Below are 9869 nucleotides of genomic sequence, written 5' to 3' on the forward strand. Positions count from 1 at the left end.
ATTCTCCAGTAATCTTTTCTGGACCTAATTCTTTTGATTCAAGGATTAAATCCACGCTTGCTTTAGCATTTAAGTGTCAAAAAAAAAATCTGCATGATATTTTAGTCAACTGAATGATGAAAGAGGGTCAAAGTCAAAGTGGGAGTTTCCAATTTAAAATGCAGATTAGAGTCAATTTCAAGCATTGTCATTGGAGAAAAAAAATCACACTTCTCTGGTAATCTTTCCTGGATCAAAAGTTTTTGATTTAAGGAATAAATTACAGACTTTCTTTAGCATGTACTTGTCAAAAATGATCTGTCTCAGAATATCTTCATGAACTGAACGATGAAAAAAGGTCAAAGTCCAAGTGGGAGTTTCCAATTTAAAATGCAGATTAGAGTCAATTTCAAGCATTGTCATTGGAGAAAAAAAATCACACTTCTCTGGTAATCTTTCCTGGATCAAAAGTTTTTGATTCAAGAACTAAATTACACACTTTCTTTAGCATGTACTTGTCAAAAATGATCTGTCTCAGAATATCTTCATGAACTGAACGATGGAAAAAGGTCAAAGTCCAAGTGTGAGTTTCCAATTTAAAATGCAGATTAGAGTCAATTTTAAGAATTTTCATTAGATAAAATTTTACAACTCTCCGGTTAGGGTTAGGGCTAGGATTAGGGTTAGGGTTTTTACAATTCTCCAGTAATCTTTTCTGGACCTAATTCTATTGATTCAAGGATTAAATCCTCGCTTCCTTTAGCATTTAAGTGTCAAAAAAAATTCTGCATGATATTTTAGTCAACTGAATGATGAAAGAGGGTCAAAGTCCAAGTGGGAGTTTCCAATTTAAAATGCAGATTAGAGTAAATTTCAAGCATTGTTTTTGGAGAAAAAAAAATCACCCTTCACTGGTAATCTTTCCTGGATCAAAAGTTTTTGATTCAAGAACTAAATTACACACTTTCTTTAGCATGTACTTGTCAAAAATGATCTGTCTCAGAATATCTTCATGAACTGAACGATGGAAAAAGGTCAAAGTCCAAGTGTGAGTTTCCAATTTAAAATGCAGATTAGAGTCAATTTTAAGAATTTTCATTAGATAAAATTTTACAACTCTCCGGTTAGGGTTAGGGCTAGGATTAGGGTTAGGGTTTTTACAATTCTCCAGTAATCTTTTCTGGACCTAATTCTATTGATTCAAGGATTAAATCCTCGCTTCCTTTAGCATTTAAGTGTCAAAAAATATTCTGCATGATATTTTAGTCAACTGAATGATGAAAGAGGGTCAAAGTCCAAGTGGGAGTTTCCAATTTAAAATGCAGATTAGAGTAAATTTCAAGCATTGTTTTTGGAGAAAAAAAAATCACCCTTCACTGGTAATCTTTCCTGGATCAAAAGTTTTTGATTCAAGAACTAAATTACACACTTTCTTTAGCATGTACTTGTCAAAAATGATCTGTCTCAGAATATCTTCATGAACTGAAACATGAAAGAGGATCAAAGTCCAAGTGGGAGTTTCCAATTTAAAATGCAGATTAGAGTCAATTTTAAGAATTTTCATTAGATAAAATTTTACAACTCTCCGGTTAGGGTTAGGGCTAGGATTAGGGTTAGGGTTTTTACAATTCTCCAGTAATCTTTTCTGGACCTAATTCTATTGATTCAAGGATTAAATCCTCGCTTCCTTTAGCATTTAAGTGTCAAAAAATATTCTGCATGATATTTTAGTCAACTGAATGATGAAAGAGGGTCAAAGTCCAAGTGGGAGTTTCCAATTTAAAATGCAGATTAGAGTAAATTTCAAGCATTGTTTTTGGAGAAAAAAAAATCACCCTTCACTGGTAATCTTTCCTGGATCAAAAGTTTTTGATTCAAGAACTAAATTACACACTTTCTTTAGCATGTACTTGTCAAAAATGATCTGTCTCAGAATATCTTCATGAACTGAACGATGGAAAAAGGTCAAAGTCCAAGTGTGAGTTTCCAATTTAAAATGCAGATTAGAGTCAATTTTAAGAATTTTCATTAGATAAAATTTTACAACTCTCCGGTTAGGGTTAGGGCTAGGATTAGGGTTAGGGTTTTTACAATTCTCCAGTAATCTTTTCTGGACCTAATTCTATTGATTCAAGGATTAAATCCTCGCTTCCTTTAGCATTTAAGTGTCAAAAAATATTCTGCATGATATTTTAGTCAACTGAATGATGAAAGAGGGTCAAAGTCCAAGTGGGAGTTTCCAATTTAAAATGCAGATTAGAGTAATTTTCAAGCATTGTTTTTGGAGAAAAAAAAATCACCCTTCACTGGTAATCTTTCCTGGATCAAAAGTTTTTGATTCAAGAACTAAATTACACACTTTCTTTAGCATGTACTTGTCAAAAATGATCTGTCTCAGAATATCTTCATGAACTGAAACATGAAAGAGGATCAAAGTCCAAGTGGGAGTTTCCAATTTAAAATGCAGATTACAGTCAATTTCCAGCATTTTCATTAGATAAAATTTTACAACTCTCCGGTTAGGGTTAGGGCTAGGATTAGGGTTAGGGTTTTTACAATTCTCCAGTAATCTTTTCTGGACCTAATTCTTTTGATTCAAGGATTCAATTCCTCGCTTCCTTTAGCATTTAAGTGTCAAAAATAATTCTGCATGATATTTTAGTCAACTGAATGATGAAAGAGGGTCAAAGTCCAAGTGGGAGTTTCCAATTTAAAATGCAGATTAGAGTCCATTTCAAGCATTGTCATTGGAGAAAAAAATCACACTTCTCTGGTAATCTTTCCTGGATCAAAAGTTTTTGATTCAAGAAATAAATGACAGACTTTCTATAGCATGTACTTGTCAAAAATGATCTGTCTCAGAATAACTTCATTAACTGAACGATGGAAAAAGGTCAAAGTCCAAGTGGGAGTTTCCAATTTAAAATGCAGATTAGAGTCAATTTTAAGAATTTTCATTAGATAAAATTTTACAACTCTCCAGTTAGGGTTAGGGCTAGGATTAGGGTTAGGGTTTTTACAATTCTCCAGTAATCTTTTCTGGACCTAATTCTATTGATTCAAGGATTAAATCCTCGCTTCCTTTAGCATTTAAGTGTCAAAAAAAATTCTGCATGATATTTTAGTCAACTGAATGATGAAAGAGGGTCAAAGTCCAAGTGGGAGTTTCCAATTTAATATGCAGATTAGAGTCCATTTCAAGCATTGTCATTGGAGAAAAAAATCACACTTCTCTGGTAATCTTTCCTGGATCAAAAGTTTTTGATTCAAGGAATAAATTACAGACTTTCTGTAGCATGTACTTGTCAAAAATGATCTGTCTCAGAATATCTTCATGAACTGAACGATGGAAAAAGGTCAAAGTCCAAGTGGGAGTTTCCAATTTAAATGCAGATTAGAGACAATTTTAAGAATTTTCATTAGATAAAATTTTACAACTCTCCGGTTAGGGTTAGGGCTAGGATTAGGGTTAGGGTTTTTACAATTCTCCAGTAATCTTTTCTGGACCTAATTATTTTGATTCAAGGATTCAATTCCTCGCTTCCTTTAGTATTTAAGTGTCAAAAAAAATTCTGCATGACATTTTAGTCAACTGAATGATGAAAGAGGGTCAAAGTCAAAGTGGGAGTTTCCAATTTAAAATGCAGATTAGAGTCAATTTCAAGCATTTTCATTAGATAATATTTTACAACTCTCAGGTTAGGGTTAGGGTTAGGATTAGGGTTAGGGTTTTTACAATTCTCCAGTAATCTTTTCTGGACCTAATTCTTTTGATTCAAGGATTAAATCCTCGCTTCCTTTAGCATTTAAGTGTCAAAAGAAATTCTGCATGATATTTTAGTCAACTGAATGATGAAAGAGGGTCAAAGTCCAAGTGGGAGTTTCCAATTTAAAATGCAGATTAGAGTCAATTTCAAGCATTGTCATTGGAGAAAAAAAATCACACTTCTCTGCTAATCTTTCCTGGATCAAAAGTTTTTGATTCAAGGAATAAATTACAGACTTTCTTTAGCATGTACTTGACAAAAATGATCTGTCTCAGAATATCTTCATGAACTGAACGATGGAAAAAGGTCAAAGTCCAAGTGGGAGTTTCCAATTTAAAATGCAGATTAGAGTCAATTTTAAGAATTTTCATTAGATAAAATTTTACAACTCTCCGGTTAGGGTTAGGGCTAGGATTAGGGTTAGGGTTTTTACAATTCTCCAGTAATCTTTTCTGGAACTAATTCTTTTGATTCAAGGATTCAATTCCTCGCTTCCTTTAGCATTTAAGTGTCAAAAAAAATTCTGCATGATATTTTAGTCAACTGAATGATGAAAGAGGGTCAAAGTCAAAGTGGGAGTTTCCAATTTAAAATGCAGATTAGAGTCAATTTCAAGCATTGTCATTGGAGAAAAAAAATCACACTTCTCTGCTAATCTTTCCTGGATCAAAAGTTTTTGATTCAAGGAATAAATTACAGACTTTCTTTAGCATGTACTTGTCAAAAATGATCTGTCTCAGAATATCTTCATGAACTGAACGATGGAAAAAGGTCAAAGTCCAAGTGGGAGTTTCCAATTTAAAATGCAGATTAGAGTCAATTTCAAGCATTGTCATTGGAGAAAAAAAATCACACTTCTCTGGTAATCTTTCCTGGATCAAAAGTTTTTGATTCAAGGAATAAATTACAGACTTACTTTAGCATGTACTTGTCAAAAATGATCTGTCTCAGAATATCTTCATGAACTGAACGATGGAAAAAGGTCAAAGTCCAAGTGGGAGTTTCCAATTTAAAATGCAGATTAGAGTCAATTTTAAGAATTTTCATTAGATAAAATTTTACAACTCTCCAGTTAGGGTTAGGGCTAGGATTACGGTTAGGGTTTTTACAATTCTCCAGTAATCTTTTCTGGACCTAATTCTATTGATTCAAGGATTAAATCCTCGCTTCCTTTAGCATTTAAGTGTCAAAAAAAATTCTGCATGATATTTTAGTCAACTGAATGATGAAAGAGGGTCAAAGTCCAAGTGGGAGTTTCCAATTTAATATGCAGATTAGAGTCCATTTCAAGCATTGTCATTGGAGAAAAAAATCACACTTCTCTGGTAATCTTTCCTGGATCAAAAGTTTTTGATTCAAGGAATAAATTACAGACTTTCTGTAGCATGTACTTGTCAAAAATGATCTGTCTCAGAATATCTTCATGAACTGAACGATGGAAAAAGGTCAAAGTCCAAGTGGGAGTTTCCAATTTAAAATGCAGATTAGAGTCAATTTTAAGAATTTTCATTAGATAAAATTTTACAACTCTCCGGTTAGGGTTAGGGCTAGGATTAGGGTTAGGGTTTTTACAATTCTCCAGTAATCTTTTCTGGACCTAATTCTATTGATTCAAGGATTAAATCCTCGCTTCCTTTAGCATTTAAGTGTCAAAAAAAATTCTGCATGATATTTTAGTCAACTGAATGATGAAAGAGGGTCAAAGTCCAAGTGGGAGTTTCCAATTTAAAATGCAGATTAGAGTCAATTTTAAGAATTTTCATTAGATAAAATTTTACAACTCTCCGGTTAGGGTTAGGGCTAGGATTAGGGTTAGGGTTTTTACAATTCTCCAGTAATCTTTTCTAGACCTAATTCTATTGATTCAAGGATTAAATTCTCGCTTCCTTTAGCATTTAAGTGTCAAAAAAAATTCTGCATGATATTTTAGTCAACTGAATGATGAAATAGGGTCAAAGTCCAAGTGGGAGTTTCCAATTTAAAATGCAGATTAGAGTACATTTCAAGCATTGTCATTGGAGAAAAAAAATCACACTTCTCTGGTAATCTTTCCTGGATCAAAAGTTTTTGATTCAAGGAATAAAATACAGACTTTCTGTAGCATGTACTTGTCAAAAATGATCTGTCTCAGAATATCTTCATGAACTGAACGATGGAAAAAGGTCAAAGTCCAAGTGGGAGTTTCCAATTTAAAATGCAGATTAGAGTCAATATTAAGAATTTTCATTAGATAAAATTTTACAACTCTCCGGTTAGGGTTAGGGCTAGGATTAGGGTTAGGGTTTTTACAATTCTCCAGTAATCTTTTCTGGACCTAATTCTTTTGATTCAAGGATTCAATTCCTCACTTCCTTTAGCATTTAAGTGTCAAAAAAAAATTCTGCATGATATTTTAGTCAACTGAATGATGAAAGAGGGTCAAAGTCAAAGTGGGAGTTTCCAATTTAAAATGCAGATTAGAGTCAATTTCAAGCATTTTCATTTGATAAAATTTTACAACTCTCAGGTTAGGGTTAGGGTTAGGATTAGGGTTAGGGTTTTTACAATTCTCCAGTAATCTTTTCTGGACCTAATTCTTTTGATTCAAGGATTAAATCCTCGCTTCCTTTAGCATTTAAGTGTCAAAAAAAATTCTGCATGATATTTTAGTCAACTGAATGATGAAAGAGGGTCAAAGGTCAAGTGGGAGTTTCCAATTTAAAATGCAGATTACAGTCAATTTCCAGCATTTTCATTAGATAAAATTTTACAACTCTCCGGTTAGGGTTAGGGCTAGGATTAGGGTTAGGGTTTTTACAATTCTCCAGTAATCTTTTCTGGACCTAATTATTTTGATTCAAGGATTCAATTCCTCGCTTCCTTTAGCATTTAAGTGTCAAAAAATATTCTGCATGATATTTTAGTCAACTGAATGATGAAAGAGGGTCAAAGTCCAAGTGGGAGTTTCCAATTTAAAATGCAGATTAGAGTAAATTTCAAGCATTGTTTTTGGAGAAAAAAAAATCACCCTTCACTGGTAATCTTTCCTGGATCAAAAGTTTTTGATTCAAGAACTAAATTACACACTTTCTTTAGCATGTACTTGTCAAAAATGATCTTTCTCAGAATATCTTCATGAACTGAACGATGGAAAAAGGTCAAAGTCCAAGTGTGAGTTTCCAATTTAAAATGCAGATTAGAGTCAATTTTAAGAATTTTCATTAGATAAAATTTTACAACTCTCCGGTTAGGGTTAGGGCTAGGATTAGGGTTAGGGTTTTTACAATTCTCCAGTAATCTTTTCTGGACCTAATTCTATTGATTCAAGGATTAAATCCTCGCTTCCTTTAGCATTTAAGTGTCAAAAAATATTCTGCATGATATTTTAGTCAACTGAATGATGAAAGAGGGTCAAAGTCCAAGTGGGAGTTTCCAATTTAAAATGCAGATTAGAGTAATTTTCAAGCATTGTTTTTGGAGAAAAAAAAATCACCCTTCACTGGTAATCTTTCCTGGATCAAAAGTTTTTGATTCAAGAACTAAATTACACACTTTCTTTAGCATGTACTTGTCAAAAATGATCTGTCTCAGAATATCTTCATGAACTGAAACATGAAAGAGGATCAAAGTCCAAGTGGGAGTTTCCAATTTAAAATGCAGATTACAGTCAATTTCCAGCATTTTCATTAGATAAAATTTTACAACTCTCCGGTTAGGGTTAGGGCTAGGATTAGGGTTAGGGTTTTTACAATTCTCCAGTAATCTTTTCTGGACCTAATTCTTTTGATTCAAGGATTCAATTCCTCGCTTCCTTTAGCATTTAAGTGTCAAAAATAATTCTGCATGATATTTTAGTCAACTGAATGATGAAAGAGGGTCAAAGTCCAAGTGGGAGTTTCCAATTTAAAATGCAGATTAGAGTCCATTTCAAGCATTGTCATTGGAGAAAAAAATCACACTTCTCTGGTAATCTTTCCTGGATCAAAAGTTTTTGATTCAAGAAATAAATGACAGACTTTCTATAGCATGTACTTGTCAAAAATGATCTGTCTCAGAATAACTTCATTAACTGAACGATGGAAAAAGGTCAAAGTCCAAGTGGGAGTTTCCAATTTAAAATGCAGATTAGAGTCAATTTTAAGAATTTTCATTAGATAAAATTTTACAACTCTCCAGTTAGGGTTAGGGCTAGGATTAGGGTTAGGGTTTTTACAATTCTCCAGTAATCTTTTCTGGACCTAATTCTATTGATTCAAGGATTAAATCCTCGCTTCCTTTAGCATTTAAGTGTCAAAAAAAATTCTGCATGATATTTTAGTCAACTGAATGATGAAAGAGGGTCAAAGTCCAAGTGGGAGTTTCCAATTTAATATGCAGATTAGAGTCCATTTCAAGCATTGTCATTGGAGAAAAAAATCACACTTCTCTGGTAATCTTTCCTGGATCAAAAGTTTTTGATTCAAGGAATAAATTACAGACTTTCTGTAGCATGTACTTGTCAAAAATGATCTGTCTCAGAATATCTTCATGAACTGAACGATGGAAAAAGGTCAAAGTCCAAGTGGGAGTTTCCAATTTAAATGCAGATTAGAGACAATTTTAAGAATTTTCATTAGATAAAATTTTACAACTCTCCGGTTAGGGTTAGGGCTAGGATTAGGGTTAGGGTTTTTACAATTCTCCAGTAATCTTTTCTGGACCTAATTATTTTGATTCAAGGATTCAATTCCTCGCTTCCTTTAGTATTTAAGTGTCAAAAAAAATTCTGCATGACATTTTAGTCAACTGAATGATGAAAGAGGGTCAAAGTCAAAGTGGGAGTTTCCAATTTAAAATGCAGATTAGAGTCAATTTCAAGCATTTTCATTAGATAATATTTTACAACTCTCAGGTTAGGGTTAGGGTTAGGATTAGGGTTAGGGTTTTTACAATTCTCCAGTAATCTTTTCTGGACCTAATTCTTTTGATTCAAGGATTAAATCCTCGCTTCCTTTAGCATTTAAGTGTCAAAAGAAATTCTGCATGATATTTTAGTCAACTGAATGATGAAAGAGGGTCAAAGTCCAAGTGGGAGTTTCCAATTTAAAATGCAGATTAGAGTCAATTTCAAGCATTGTCATTGGAGAAAAAAAATCACACTTCTCTGCTAATCTTTCCTGGATCAAAAGTTTTTGATTCAAGGAATAAATTACAGACTTTCTTTAGCATGTACTTGACAAAAATGATCTGTCTCAGAATATCTTCATGAACTGAACGATGGAAAAAGGTCAAAGTCCAAGTGGGAGTTTCCAATTTAAAATGCAGATTAGAGTCAATTTTAAGAATTTTCATTAGATAAAATTTTACAACTCTCCGGTTAGGGTTAGGGCTAGGATTAGGGTTAGGGTTTTTACAATTCTCCAGTAATCTTTTCTGGAACTAATTCTTTTGATTCAAGGATTCAATTCCTCGCTTCCTTTAGCATTTAAGTGTCAAAAAAAATTCTGCATGATATTTTAGTCAACTGAATGATGAAAGAGGGTCAAAGTCAAAGTGGGAGTTTCCAATTTAAAATGCAGATTAGAGTCAATTTCAAGCATTGTCATTAGATAAAATTTTACAACTCTCCGGTTAGGGTTAGGGCTAGGATTAGGGTTAGGGTTTTTACAATTCTCCAGTAATCTTTTCTGGACCTAATTCTTTTGATTCAAGGATTCAATTCCTCGCTTCCTTTAGCATTTAAGTGTCAAAAATAATTCTGCATGATATTTTAGTCAACTGAATGATGAAAGAGGGTCAAAGTCCAAGTGGGAGTTTCCAATTTAAAATGCAGATTAGAGTCCATTTCAAGCATTGTCATTGGAGAAAAAAATCACACTTCTCTGGTAATCTTTCCTGGATCAAAAGTTTTTGATTCAAGGAATAAATGACAGACTTTCTATAGCATGTACTTGTCAAAAATGATCTGTCTCAGAATAACTTCATTAACTGAACGATGGAAAAAGGTCAAAGTCCAAGTGGGAGTTTCCAATTTAAAATGCAGATTAGAGTCAATTTTAAGAATTTTCATTAGATAAAATTTTACAACTCTCCAGTTAGGGTTAGGGCTAGGATTAGGGTTAGGGTTTTTACAATTCTCCAGTAATCTTTTCTGGACCTAATTCT

The sequence above is a fragment of the Brienomyrus brachyistius genome, unplaced genomic scaffold (assembly GCF_023856365.1).
Source record: "Brienomyrus brachyistius isolate T26 unplaced genomic scaffold, BBRACH_0.4 scaffold77, whole genome shotgun sequence".
In the NCBI taxonomy this organism is placed as follows: domain Eukaryota; kingdom Metazoa; phylum Chordata; class Actinopteri; order Osteoglossiformes; family Mormyridae; genus Brienomyrus; species Brienomyrus brachyistius.